Here is a 15,927-nt window from a genome sequence, read left to right on the forward strand (position 1 = left end):
TGGCTGAATCAGATTGAATTCCCATCAACAGTGAACGAGTTTTTCCCTTTCCCTATACCCCTTCCAGCATTCATTGTCAATTGTTTTGTTGATCATACCTGATTATTCTGACAGGGGTAAGATAAAAATCACAAGTTGTTTTGATTTGTTTTCCCTTAATTTCTAGAAATGATAACATTTTTAAGGATATTTCATGGCCATTTTTCCCTTCCGTGGAACTCTCTATTCAGATCCCAGGCCAACAGATTAAATTGTTTTCTTGACTCTTTGTTTTATGAAGTTCTTTATATATAAATTCTGGATCTTGATCCTCTGTCAGATGTATAGCTGGCAAAGATTCTCTCTCATTATCTGGGCTTTGAAAGATAAACAAGATTGACAGACCATTGGCCCAAGTAACCAAAAGTAAGAGTGGAGGACCCAAATTAACAGAGTCGGAAATGAAAAGAAAAACATTACAACAAAAACCAAAGAAAGTCAGGTACTATTCAGGAATACTTACAATCCATTAATCTGGAAAACGTGAAAGAAATGGATAAAATCTAGATTCATCCAAAGCACCAAAACTGAACCAAGAAGAAATCATCAACCTAAACAGATTCATAGCAAATGAGGAGATAAAAATAGTAATAAAAATCCTTCCAGCTAAAAACTGTCCAGGACCAGATGGATTCACAGCAGAATTCTACCAGACTTCCAAAGATCTATAACCAATTCTTCTTAAATTATTCAAAAAATAGAAACAGAAGGAGTCCTCTCAAACTCCTTCTATAGAGTTAGTACGTACCACTCTGATACCAACACCAGGTAAAGGTAGGAAGAAAAATAAGACCACATGCCAGTATTCCTGATGAACATAGACTCAAAAGTGCTCAAGAAAATATTTGCAAACAGAATATAGATTATACGCTGTTGTGGGAGCCCACTTGTTTGTTCCCAGACACTCAGACTCCCAAAATAACCACACAGAAACTATATTATTTGCAATACTGTTTGGCCAATAGCTTAAGCGTATTTCTGGCTAACTCTTATCTTAAATTAACCCATCTCCATTAATCTGTGTATTGCCACAATGGTGTGGCTTACAGGTAAAGTTCCGGTATCTTGTCTCTGGTGGGGCTACATGGCTTCCCTTCACTCCACCTTCTTTCTCCCAGCATTCAGTTTAGTTTTCCCCACCTAGCTAAGTTCTGCCTTGCTATAGACCAAAGCAATTTCTTTATTTATCAACCAATAAAAGCAACACATAGACAGAAGTACCTCCCACACCAATACACCACAACAAGGTGGCTTTGTTCCTGCAACACAGGAATGATTTAACATACAGAAGTCAATAAATGAATAAACTGCATAAACGGACTTAAGACAAAACCACATAATCACCTTAGTAGAAACAGTTAAGTTCTCAACACAATCTAACACTCCTTCACGATAAAAGTAATAGACAAAGTATGACTAGATGAAACTCTAATCCCTATATCTATGCCATAACTGAATACTGACTGACTCTCTCTGGCAGACATTTTTTAAAATGCTGCCTTTAATTAAGAAACTATTGTTCTCCAAGTTATAAAATCTGTATCCAACTCGTCCTCTTCCAATGTTCCTTTAAAGTATACACTAAAACACCTATATGAAACAAAAATGTAAATCTTTCTACCAAAATATACTTGCCTGGTAGCAAGATGTCTTGAGACAGTGTCTGCCAGTATAGCAAAGGACAGCAACTTTCCCATTTGATCCTTTAGAAACCCACATAGTTCTTTGGAGCTTAATGTGATACAAGCTGCTCCTTACTGTCTTTCATTCCATTGTATGCTCTCCAGCTCTACACCTTCTTGCTCAAATAAGCATCATCTAGATCACCAGGTCTATAATATGAGGACATGTCAAATAAGATCTCACAAATATGTATAACTAAACACTCAATTTGTTTAATGATACAAATAAAACCTATTGTTATACTCAAAAAAGAGAAAAAAATAATGTTTCAATTCTTCTTGGCCTTTTGTTGAAAACCATACATAAAAACTTATGTCTCAGATTGGGGACACTGCTCAGTGGTAAGATCCTTGATGCAGAACAGGACATGAAAATGTATCACTAGCATCCACAGAAAAGTCAGGTGTGGCAATGCATATCTGTAACCCCGTTGGGGAAGTGATCAGGTTCAGGAAGATCCCAGGGATTAACTGAACAACAAGTTTAGACAAAAATAGCAAGCTCTGGGTACAGTGATATCAAAATAAATACTAAGTGAAGAATTGTTGTAAGAGAGCGGCAGGCTGCGTTCCCGCCCGGCTCCCGGCCGCCTGGCTAGCTTAACCCCCCAAATAACCACACAGAAATTGTATTAATTACTGCCTGGCCCATTATTTCTATCAACTTATTGGCTAACTCTCACATCTTGATTAATCCATTTCTAATAATCTGTATGTCACCATGTGACTGTGGCTTACCAGGAGAGATTCAGCATGTCTGACCTGGTGGCTGGCTCCATGGTGGCTCTCTCTGACCCCGTTTTCTTCCTCCCAGAATTCTGTTTTGTCTACTCCACCCACCTAATTTTCTGCCCTACCAAAAGGCCAAGGCAGTGTCTTTATTTAACCAATAAAAGTAACACATAGACAGAAGACCCTCCTACACCAGAGAATGTTAGGGAAAGGTAGGCACTCCACATCAGTCTCTGGCCTCCATAGGAGCAGGTGCAAGTTAGAACATCCCAACAGGGAAAAAAATTAACAGATGACCTGAGGATGTAAGGAAATGGGAAACTTTAGCCACCGTTAGTGGGATTGCAAACTAGTATGCCAACTATAGAAATTAATGTAGAAAACTCTTAAAAAGGTAAAAATAACTTATTTTATAAGCAAGCTATATCATGCTTTGGCATGTGCCCAGATATCGGCATCCTACTCCACAGATACTTCTCCAGCCATATTCATTGCCACTTTACTAATAATAGCTGTAGAAGCAACCTAAACCATCACTTCACTAAACTAGTATAATTTCTAACTGCATCTAAATATTCCTTATATACACAAGTGTAGTTCTTACCCCTCATCAAAAAAAGCTTTTTTTTTTTTCAGTAGAAATAGACAATTACAAAAAGCCATAATTAGTCAAAATGCAGAGAAAAACTGACTGGCAGGTCGAGTTCAAAATCTCTTCTGAGATTTATGTAATCTCTTAACTGTAACTCCCTATAATTGCATACTTCCAACATATATGTCACAAGATATACATTACAATTCCAAAATTGAGGAAAAGGAGGATAGTGAAGAAATACTGGACCAAAGCAAGACCAAAAACTAGCTGGGAAAGCTCCAAACTCTGAATATCTATGTCGAATATCACAGCTCTCTTAAGATCTTCAATTCCTTTCAGCTTTGTTGACTGTAACACACTTCTCTCTCTTGTGATGGTTCCATTCTGTTACCAACCTTCTTTGGCAGGTATCCCACAGTTCTTGCATCTCCAACATTTTGGGGTCTCCAAGGCAATCCAGACTTTACCTTCATGGCTTCACACAAGGGCCTCTCTAGGTCTCCATTCAGAGACACCCCTGACATTTGCCTGGTCTTAGGAGATTTCCTTTGATGAGATCAATATTCCATAATCCCTTTCTTCTATCCTTTAACTCTAAAGCCAGAACCACATGGCCCAAGCTGAAAAATTCTGCTGCTTGCTGAGGCTGGAACATGGCCCCATGTGTTCAATTACATCTTCGTCAGCTGTTTTCAATGATTTCCTTCACTGCTTAAGCTTAGCAGAACTTACTCTGTAGGCTGGCCTCAAACTTAGAGGTCTGCCAGCTCCTGTCTCCAGAGTGCTGGGATTAAAGACATATACCACCACACCTGGACCTAGGCAATTCTGTAATCCTTTTCACAAGGAGAAAGTTTACCTGGGTGGGGTCTTGTGCTGAAGTCACCACTCCCTTTATTTTATTTCTTAATCTGTTTATCTCCTTGAACATAGGAGTTAGCTCTATTCCACTTCCTGGCACCCCCTTTCTTCTCAAATTGTACATTTTAAATTTTCTTTCTCTGCTTGCCCCTTTTCATTATAGATTTGTGTAATAGTGACCACTAATAACCACACAAGAAAGGCAATGCTATGATATTTTGAGATGTCCTCTGTCAATGGAATTAATCCAAAACTCTTCACTTTAGCTTCAGACACTCTTTAAAACAAGGGTAAAAAGCAGCCACATACTTCACCAAAATACCACAAGAATGATCTCTAGACAGCATACTAAAATTCTTCTCCTCTGAAACCTCCTAAGCCAGAATCCCACAGTTCAAACACCCTCAGTACCACTGACTTCCATGCTCCTACTAGTATGCCCCCATTAATAAGCCCTTAAAAGCATTCCACTACTTTATTAACTCACACTCCCAAAGTCCAAATTCCTCCATCAAAAGCATGGTCAGGCCTATCACAGTCCTGTCCAGTACTTAGTAAGAACTGTTCTTTTAGTTAGGATTTCTATTGCTGTAAAGAGACACCATGACCACAGAAATTCTTATAAAGGAAAATATTTAACTGTGGTGGCTTACAGTTCAGAGGTTTCGTCCAATATCAGCATGGTGGGAAAGCATGTTGGTATGCAGACAGACATGGTCTGGAGAGAAGGTGAGAGTTCTATACCTTGATCTACAGTCAGCAGGAAGTGAACTGATACACACTTCCTCCAACAAAACCACTTACTAGACCACCTAATAGTGTCAATCCCTGAGCCTACGAGGGCCAATTGCATTCAGATCACCACAGTTACCCACCACAACGTGATGGTAAAACCTACTGATGAAGACACAACATACGTTGGTCACAGAACATAGAGAAATCAAGCAGGTACTGACTGAGAAGCTTCTTCCCTGCTGGCTTTCATAGTACTGGAAGGTGCTAAATATGACAGATAAAATCAACAGTCTTATCCAATATGAACCCTACAAGCTACGATTCAGACCAGCCTGGCAAGATATGCCCATCAGTGTATAGTAACAAAAGTGAGTACTCTGAGAGTAACTAGCCACTTTCTAATTATACTTTACGCACCACAGGAAGAAACACATGCCTGGTACTATAAATCTAACCAAGAATCCATGGCTGGGGAGCTCATAGACACCAGAGATGAACCTACTACTATATTACTAAATGGACATAGTATCAAACTGCTTTCTAGAGACATACATCTTTACCAACAGATTAATGCAGCTATCAGTACTCATCAGAGAATTGTCTTTGTGCAGTAGGCAGTGACTGCCGCAGAAATTCACAATTGGACAATGTTCCAAGAATACGTGTCAATGGAGTTATCAGTCGTAAATGAGACATCTATAACACACACCCTAAGTCTCAGGGAACATCGAGAAAGAGGGAGCAGAATGATTTTAAGAACCAAATATTCAGGAGAACTAAAGCAAAACAATGTCTCTAAGACATAAAAGGACTGACATACTCACAGTAGCTGTGGTTGCCTACACAAAATGAAGTCTGTCAACATTCCAATAGGGAGGAAAGAAAGATTCACAAACCCCCCACTCCTAGCTAATGAGCAAAGGACAGTTGATGACTGCTAAGGATGGGATGGTCAGTTTTCTTTAGGGTTGTGGTCCCTGGTAGGTCAATTTCTCTCCAGTGGATGACCCCGCACTTATGCCTATATAGGTAGCACAAATTGGACTCAGTGGTATAAAAAAAGAAGACATAAGGCTGGGCAGGGGTGAGAAGATGGGTCTGAGAAAAGTTATGGAAAGTGTGGGGAGTGACTACAATCAAAATACATTATGTACATTATTGAAACCTCACAAAAATTAAATTATTACATTTTTAAAGATAGGAATCACTGTATTTCTCCCAGGTAAAGAAGTAACAAGCTCCCATGCTATATCTGTGAATTCATTCCTGTTGTAGCAGTATTAAATGATTTAGAAAAGTTGTCACTAAAACAAGCAACATACAAAACTATTTTGATTATGTGCCCCATAATACATATAGAAGTCACAGAACTGAAACAAATTGAAATCTTGCTCAGCCTCATTTCTAAGTAAACAAAACACTAGGAAGCTGTGTCTTTGAAATATTTAAAATACCTGAAATAGAAACTTCCTGAGGAAGACGATATTGCTATGAAGCTTAGTAAGTATACATTTATTATGAAACCATAATAATCAGGCAAGCTCTTTGATTTCCAGGTTGACATATATACAGGTTTATAAGAAGAAAACTCTCAAAAACATAGTCTCGAATAATGTGGAAAAAAAAACCAAAACTACATTTTTCATAAATGCTGTGGTCCTTTTTAGATAACATCCAAAACATAATTCTGCTTCTTTAGGATTATTACCACAAACTAATAGCACACACACACACATCATTATACACTAACTTTTGTGGAACAGCCCCATGGAACATATGTGCTGTCTGCATGAAGGTCTAAGGGCTAAAGCTAGAGCACACAACAGAACAAAAATGTGTGAAAGCAAGTATACTCTGAACTATTTTACCAAATATTAATACCCATTAAAATGTTCTCTTTTCTATATAACTCATAACTTTTCCATCTCTCCATTACAGTGCTATCTTACAACAGCTGAAATAACTAAACAATATTAGTTTAATAAGAATTAGTCACTAAGAATAACTCTAATAATAACAGTTTAAGACTTCCTACAAAATTCTGGAATCCAGAGAAATCAAATTCCCCTGTGAGCATAAAATTCTAGATGTCTAATGAACCAGAACACAGATGCAAAATCACCTTAAAAGACAAATAGAATCCAAGACCAGAAGAATGGCTGATGATTGATTAATTACATTACTATGTTTTTACTAAATGTTTCCATCAAAGGGAAATTGGTCATTCAGAAGCATATAGCAAAAAGCACTTAAGAACACTGAACTTTGGTAGTGCTCATCCAAGCACTTGTACACATGAGAATCTGAGACAAAACAAAACCCACTGAAAAGACCATTCTTAGAATCCAATGCCTCTTGCCCTAATTTATATTCCATAAAAATAACCAAAAGCTTTATTTCCCATCAAGGTATTCCTACAAAAAAAAGATGGATAAGTCCATAGATTTGAATACCTAAGTTTTAATGGATTTTGTATTTCTTATTAGAAATAAAAAATTTAACATTTGGATTAAGTTTAGCTTTTCAAGTAACCAGCTACCAACACCAAATTAATCAAGTAAGATGGAGTTTTTCAGTCTATTACAGTCAAGGTCCTCTATGAAAATTAATGGTTATTGTGAATTCACTCATAAAAATTGATTAAATTTAATGAAATAACAAATTTGTGGAGCTAAGGAATTGATATAAGGTAATGAATGAATGCTACTCTTTGAGAAATTTGAGTGATAGCTTGCCATCACTCCCACATGACAGAGATCAATTATATTGTTATCTATGAAAGACTTACTCAAAAACATATAAGGCATTTCATGATTCTTTAGTAACTTTCGTGTTTAAAGCATGGAAACAATAGTCTTTAGAAATTCAAACAAAGACACATTAAAATATACAAAAATGTATTTATGATAAATATTTTAAATTTAAAAGCTCACATTTTAAACTATAACCAATAAATTTATAATTCTCTACAGAATGCATTTATTAAGAATTCTGAAGTAATAATGAGAATTTTCAGATGAACATAAATGTTATTACTATTCCATCTTTACCCATGGTAAACAGTGTAACTACTTGCCCAAACCCCAGTGCAGCTCAGAACCATCCCTAACATAATCTTCGCAGCAGGTGGATGGACAATCAATGTTGACCTGGAATGAAGCCTATTTGTAATCTTCAGTTTAGACTTGTTTGGAACTAACATTTCATATTCTTTTCCTGTATCAAGTGTCATTTTGACAAAAATTTCATGTACTCTCAGATGCAGAGTCTATTCAATAAGGGGACAGAGAAGGAGAGAGGGAGAGGGAGGAGAGAGAGACAGAGACAGAGAGAGACAGAATGAATGTGGATAAATCCTAAACCTAGAAAGGAAACCAAGAGAGAGTAAAGTAAGTAATAAGGAAAAAAAGACAGGGCGTGAGTAACAGGTCAAATGGGACATGAAAACCAAAGGAAAAAAAAAGACTATATGGAAGGTTACAAGGAGGGCAATTGGGATAGCAAAGGGTGAAGAGATGCCGGAGAAAGAAAAATCTACTAAAACTGTGTTTTAAAATGTTGGATTGAGATAGAAAACATCATTTTGAGTGAGGTAACCCAGACCCAGAAAGACAATTATCGCTTGTATTCACTCATAAGTGGTTTTTAAACATAAAGCAAAAAAAACCAGCCCACAAGTCACAATCTCAGAGAACCTAGACAACAATGAGGACTCTAAGAGAGACATACATAGATCTAGTCTACATGGGTAGTAGAAAAAGGCAAGATCTCCTGAGTAAATTGGGGGCATGGGGACCTTGGGAGAGGGTTGAAGGGGAGGGGAGAGGCAGGGAGGGGAGCAGAGAAAAATGTAGAGCTCAATAAAAAATCAATAAAAAAATGACGTAATTGCCAGGTGTGGTGGTACATGCTGTAATCTACAAAGCAAGTTCCAGGACAGCCAGGGCTACCAAAAAAAAAACTGATTTAAAAAAAATACCTAGAATGGTTTTTATGACATTTTCATACATAACCATTGTGTTTTGCTCATAGTTACCTCCGAAACTATTCCCAGTCCTTCTCTTTTTCCTCCTGTTCATAGACTTGTACATAAAAACATGTTACAGAAGAATTGATTTTAAAAAAGTAGAGATGCTATGTTTTATGTATTGGGCTTAAGTTTAAACATTTAAGAAAACTCCTTTTTAATTTTGAATTATTTGAATTTCCCAGTGCTGTGTACTTATCTTCTCACCTTTTGCAACCTTTGTATAATTTGTCTTGTAGCTTTGCATCCTATCAATCCTCCACATCCTAAGGAAGTTCACACCAGTGGTGCAGCATGGCCTCTCTAGGCATGAAGGCACATAGCCAGCTGGCACAGAGCATAGAACAGAACATAAGAGTGATAAAAGCTTAGCCTAAAGCAACAAGAGACAGCAACTCTGCTCTATTAACTGTAACCCTACCTGCCCCCAAATAATGCATTATCTTACTATATAGCAAAAACAACGTTATTTGAATAGTAGTCCTAAAACATTCAAAATTTTTCCAGAGTTAAAATTTGTTCCTTTGTCTACTCTACTTCTACTTAAAAACTAACAATATCAACTGAAGATAAGCTAGCTAGTGAAAGACTAACACTAAATACAAGGCACTTTTCCTCATTTTCAAAACCAGACCTTAAGGAAAAATAGCCTTCATGAATTTACCAAATGGAAGAATATCTTTTATTGGTATGAAGGCTAAGAAGATAGGTAATAAAGACTTCTTTATTACATCTAGGCAAGAGTGAGGCATAGGAGGAGACTTGCAAAAAATTAAAAAGTCTAACCAAAGTCAGGAGTATAAATGAATTATTTAAATTTATATATACATATATATATATACACACAAATTATAAAAAAATTAGTAACTCAGTCAAATAAAAACTAGAAAGAAACAAGATAATAACTTTCAGAAGATATTATGGTTAGGATCTTATATTCCATTCAAAATGTATCGACACCACTGAAATGGTTCAGTTGGTGGAGGTGTTTGGAGAACAAGCCTGGCAACCTGAGTTTGACCCTCAAAAACAACATAATGGTTGAAGGTAAGAACAAGACCCCATAAAGTTTCTCACCTTCATGTACACACCATGGATCATGTATGTAAAACACACACACACACACTCTTCTCCAGTGGATCACACAGATCTTCCCCTTCTAACTCATTGCTTTATGACCCCCAACTCCAGCAGGTACTCTCTGGAAACCCACAGGCCACTCTGACTAGGGCAATGGGTAGGCTAACTGCACATCTTCACCTTTCCCTCAGCTTCTCCAAATCCAGTCCCCAAGTCTCATCCTCAGTTCTACAGAAGACGTTCTGCTGTGGGTTCTCCTTACACTCTGCTCCCATTCCATTAGGGAACTAAGCAGATCCTGGTGGGAAATGCTGATTTTCTCCCTCCTATGGATCCCCTCAACCCCCTCCCAAACAATCTTCCTTCATAAATGTCAACTCAACTCTCAGTATACAGAAACACACTCATTGTACTTGGATTCCCAGTGGCTACACCTATCAGAATACCAGGAGAATTTCCTATTAGGCAATACACGTCACCACACTGTCCTAAAAACCAGAGAGAAAGAAACAGAAACCAAGGAACAAAACACCCACCCAGAAAAAGACAATACTGGAAATCAGCACCAAGAATTACAATCTTCCCAATCCTAGATACCTAGATGCCAGCATAAAAACACAGTCAATAACAGTCAAGACAATATATCTTTTTTTTTTTTTTTTTTGATTTTCGAGAGAGGGTTTCTCTGTAGCTTTTGGTTCCTGTTCTGGAACTAGCTCTTCTAGACCAGGCTGGCCTCGAACTCACAGAGATCTACCTGCCTCCCTGCCTCTGCCTCCCGAGTGCTGGGATTAAAGGCGTGCGCCACCACCCCCCGGCAAGACAATATATCTTCACTAGAGTTCTGCGACCCTACCACAGAAGGCTCCGAATTTTCCAACATAGTTGAAGCACAAGGAAAAGACTTTAAAATAGCCTTTATGAATATGATAGAAGTCATTAAAGAGTAAATGACTAAATTCCTCAAAGACATCTATATATAAAAACACAAACAGTGAAGAAAATGAACAAAACAGTTCAAGACCTGAAAGTAGAAATAGATAATAAAGAAAACCCAAATTGAGGGAAATATATAAAGAAAAATTTAGGAACTTGAACAGGAGCCCCAGAGGAAAGCCTCAAAACAGAATATAAGAAATGGAAGAAAGAATCTCAGGCAATGAAGACACAATAGAAGAAATGAATACCTCAATAAAAGAAAAATGTTAAACCTTAAAAAAAAAAGCCTGGCACAAAACATCCAGGAAATCTGGAACACTATGAAAAGATTAAATATAAGTATAATAAGACTAGAAGAAGGAACTTAGGTCAAAGGCACAGAAATATTTTCAACAAACGTATAGGAAAATTTTCTTAACCTAAAGAAAGAGATACCTATCAAGGTACTAGAAGCATAAAGAATATCAAATAGATTAGACCAAAAAAAACAAGTAATAATAATAATAATAAACATAATAATCATTAAATATACACATTGTTAAAAGTAATGAACGTTAAAAGTTGTAAGAGAAAAAGACATATAGAGACAGACCTAATAGAATTACAATCATTTCTCAATGGAAACTCTAAAAATCAGTAGGGTCTGGACAGATGTTCTGCAGTCTCTAAGACACCACAGATGCCAACCCAGATGGCTATACCCATCAAAACTTTCAGTCACAACAGATAGAGAAACTAAGACACACCATGTTAAAACCAAATTTAAGCAGTGTCTATATACAAATCCAGTCATACTGAAGATGGTAGAAGGGAAACTCCTACCTAATGATGGAGGAAGGTCATTGGCTAATAAAGGAACTGCCTTGGCCCATGTTATTGGTTAGGACATAGGTAGGTGGAGTAAACAGAACAGAATGCTGGGAGGAAGAGGAAGTGAGGTCAGACTCCACAGCTCTCCTCTCCGGAGCAGACGCCTCAGAGAGACGCCATGCCCCGCTCCCGGGCAGACACAGGTGATGAAGCTCCGACCTAGAATCTTCCCGGTAAGACCGGTGCTCACAGATTATTAGAGATGGGTTGATCGGTATATCAGAATTAGCCAGTAAGGGCCAGAGCAGTGATTAAATGAATACAGTGTCTGTGTAATTATTTCGGGTAAAGCTAGCCGGGCAGGCGGCTGGGGTGTTGGGGACACAGCCCCGCCGCTCCTTGTTACTACAACCTAAAGAGGTTAACTACACTCAAGAAAACTAAAACAGTTGAATAAAATAGTAAAAACAGTTCAAATACGTAGAATTTAATAAAGAAACAAAACCACTAAAGACAAAAGAAACTGAAATAAAACTGGAAATGAAAAACGTCAGAGGAATGCCCCACCAATAGATTAAAAGACATGAAACAGAATTTCAGTTGTTGAAAACAAAATAGAAGAAATTGATACCTCAGTCAAAAAATATATTAACTCTAACACATTCCAGACAAAAATATTCAAGAACTCTGGGACACTATGAAAGCTCAAGACTTACAAATAATAGGTATAGGGCTGTAGAGATGGCTCAGAGGTTAAGAGCATTGCCTGCTCTTCCAAAGGTCCTGAGTTCAATTCCCAGCAACAACATGGTGGCTCACAACCATCTGTAATGGGGTCTGGTGCCTTCTTCTGGCCATCGGGCATACACACAGACAGAATATTGTATACATAATAAATAAGTAAATAAATATTAAAAAACAAATTATAGGTATAGAAGAAAGAAAAACTCAAGTCAAGAGAACAGAAAATACATTATTTAAATTCATAGAAAAAGATTTTCAAAACTAAAGACTTGCCTAACAATGTTCTGAGGACTAAAGACCAAAAAATAGAGAAGCCCAGAAAAAAAATGTACTCCACAACACATAATAATCAAAACACTAAAGATACACAGAAAATAAAGATATTGAAATATGCAAGGGAAAAACACCAAACAGCATCTAAAGGCAGGCCTCTTAGAGTAACACCTGACTTCTCAACGGAGACCCAAAAAGCCAGAAGGGTCTGCATGATGTTCTTCAAACTCTGAAAAACATCAGATGCCAGCTAAGACTACAATTTCATGCAAAACCATCAATCACAATAGACACAGAGGATATTGCAACTCTAAACATTTATGCACTGACCACAAGGGCACTCACATTCATAAAAGAACACTACTGCAGCTGAAAACAAAATTTCTTCTCAGGAACTTTCTCCAAAATCTACCATATACTTAGGTATAAAGCAAGCGTCAATAGACATAAGAAAGCTGAAATACCACCCTGCTTCTTAAATGACCATGGATTAAGGTTAGAGAGCAAACAGAAACAATAGAAAGTATACAAACTCATGGAAACAAAACAACTCTCTACTTAATGAAAAACAGGTCAAGACAGAAATCAAGAAGAAAATTTCAAAGTTTATAGAATTGAATGAAAATGAAAACACAACATAGCCTAACGGTCCCCCTCTTCCCCTCAGCACTATATCCTAGGCCACAATTCTGGCTGAAGTCCTCTCCTCTACCAGAGGCCATAACAGCTTCCAGAACTCCCAGATAAGTCTCTTCTGACAGACCACCAACATTTCCTCAGAACCTACCCAGCATTCCCTCAACAGGGTACCCCTCCCCTTGTCACCATATTCTGGCCCACAACTCCATCAAAAGCCACCTGCCCTACCAGAGGCCATGCCAGTTCCCAGCACCCCCAGAGGTCATGACAACACACAGAACCCCAGAGGTCACAAAGGCCATCAGAACCCCAGTAGAAGCACCCTACTGGATCAAAGGACCACTGGCCAACAGAACCTCAGGCCACACAGGCTAGATCAGAAAGGAAACAAAAACCAAAGGAAAAAACATTCATCCAACAAAGATAAACTCAGAAATCTACACCTAGACTTCTAGTTACCCTAAACCCAGATGCCTAGATGCCAGCATAAGAACATAATCAATAACAGCCAGGGCAATATGCCACTACCAGAACCCAATTGTTCCACTACAGGAAATTCTGAATATTTAAACACAGATGAAGCAAAAGAAAAAGACCTAAAGCCAACTTTATGAAGATGATAGACATCCTTAAAGAGGAGATGAATGAATCCCTTAAAGAAATCCGGGGGGGGGGGATGAATAAATCTTTTAAAGGAAGCCAGGGGGTGGGGGGAAGGTGAAGGAAATGAATGAAACAGTTCAAGACTTGAAAATGTAAATAGAAGAGAACACAAACTGAAGGAATTCTGGATTTGGAAAATCTTGGTAAGCAAACAGGAACTACAGAATTAAGCATCACTAACAAAATGCAAGAGATCCAAGAGAGAATCTCAGAAATTCAAGTTAGGATAGAAGAAATTGATACATCATTCAAAGAAATGTTAAGTCTAAATGATTCCTGACATAAAACATGTAGGAAATCTGAAGCACAATGAAAATAAAAAAAACAACTTAAGAATAATAGGGAAAAAAAAAGAAGAGTCCAAGCTCAAATGCCCAGAAAAGTTTTTCTTCCTTTCTTTCTTCCTTTTCCTTTTCATCTTCCTTCTTTACTTCTTTGTTTCTTCCTTTTTTCATTTATTTATTTAGTTAGTTATTTTAAATCCCAGATGCACTTTCGCATCCCTCCTCGCCTCCCAGTCTTCTGTCCACCACACTCTCTAGTCTCACTCCCCTCCCCCAACTCCCACCCCCAAACCACTCCTCCTCCTTTTCTGTTTAGGAAAAGTCAGGTCTCCCTTGAGTATCAACAAAACATGACATAGTGAGTTTCAGTAAGACTAAGCACTTCCCCATACATTAAGGTTGGGCAAGGTGACCCAGTATGAGGAGGAGCAGGGTCCTGAAAACCAGTAAAAGAGTTAGAGACAGCTCCTGTTCACACTGTTAGGAATCCCACAAGAGGAAGGATTTACATAGTAAAAAAAATGCCCATGTTACCAAAAGCAATCTACAAATTTAATGCAATCCTCACTACAATCCCAAAATAATTCTTTATAGACCTTGAAAGAACAATATTCAACTTCCATATGGAAAAAAAAAACAGGAGAGCTAAAACAATCCTGTACAATAAAAGAATTTCCAAAGGAAACCCATACACCTATGGACACCCGATTTTTGACAAAGATACCAAAAGTATACCATGGAAAAAAGAAAACATCTTCAACAAACAAAAAGTGCTAGTTTAACTGGATATCAGCATGTAGAAGAATGCAATTAGATCTATATCTATCACCTTGCTCAAAACTCAAGTTCCAGTGGATCAAAGACCTCAACATAAATCCAGATACATTGAACCTGATAAAAGAGAAAGTGGTAAATAATCTCAAAAGCATTGACACAGGAGACGACTTCCTGAACAGAACACCAATAGCACAGACACTAAGATTGACAATTAATAAATGAGACCTCATGAGAATGAAAAGTTTCTGTAAGACAAGGGACACCATCAATAGGACAATACAGCAGCTTACAGAACAGCAAAAGCTCTTTGCCAATCCCACAACTGAAAGAAAATATTTTTAAACACACTCAGACCTGGCAGTGGTGGTGCACACCTTTAACCCCAGCACTTGGGAGGCAGAGGCAGGTGAGGCAGAGGCAGTGTGATTTCAAGGCCAGCCTGGTCTACAAGAACTAGTTCCAGGACAGCTAGAGCTGTTACACAAAGAAACCCTGCTCGAAAAAAAAAAAAATCCTAACCTTACAGAACACCAAAGATCGGACCAGAAAAGATGGTCTCGTGCCACATGATAATCAAAACACTACACAGACAGAAAAAGAAAGAATATTAAAAGCTCCAAGAGGAAAGGGTCAAATAACATATAAAGGTAAACCTATTAGAAATATACTCAACTTCTCAACAGAGATTCTAAAAACCAAAAAGGTCTAGACAGATGTCCTGCAGACTCTGACAGGTACCACCAGCCCAGATTACTTTACCCAGTAAAACTCTCAATCATGGATGGAGAAAAGAAAATATTCCATGATAAAATCAAATGTAAACAATATCTATCCAAAGCTCAGCACCTACAATAGATGCTAAAAGGAAAACTCCAATCCAAGAAGGTTAACTACACCTATGAAAACTCAGGAAATAAATAATCTCACACCAGCAAAACCAAAATAAAGAAGTGCTCATGTACACACACACGTGCGCGCGCGCACACACACACACACAACCAGCACCAACACAAAATAACAGGAATAAACACTCAATGGTCATTGATA

This window comes from Microtus pennsylvanicus, chromosome 9 (genome assembly GCF_037038515.1).
Source record: "Microtus pennsylvanicus isolate mMicPen1 chromosome 9, mMicPen1.hap1, whole genome shotgun sequence".
Lineage (NCBI taxonomy): Eukaryota > Metazoa > Chordata > Mammalia > Rodentia > Cricetidae > Microtus > Microtus pennsylvanicus.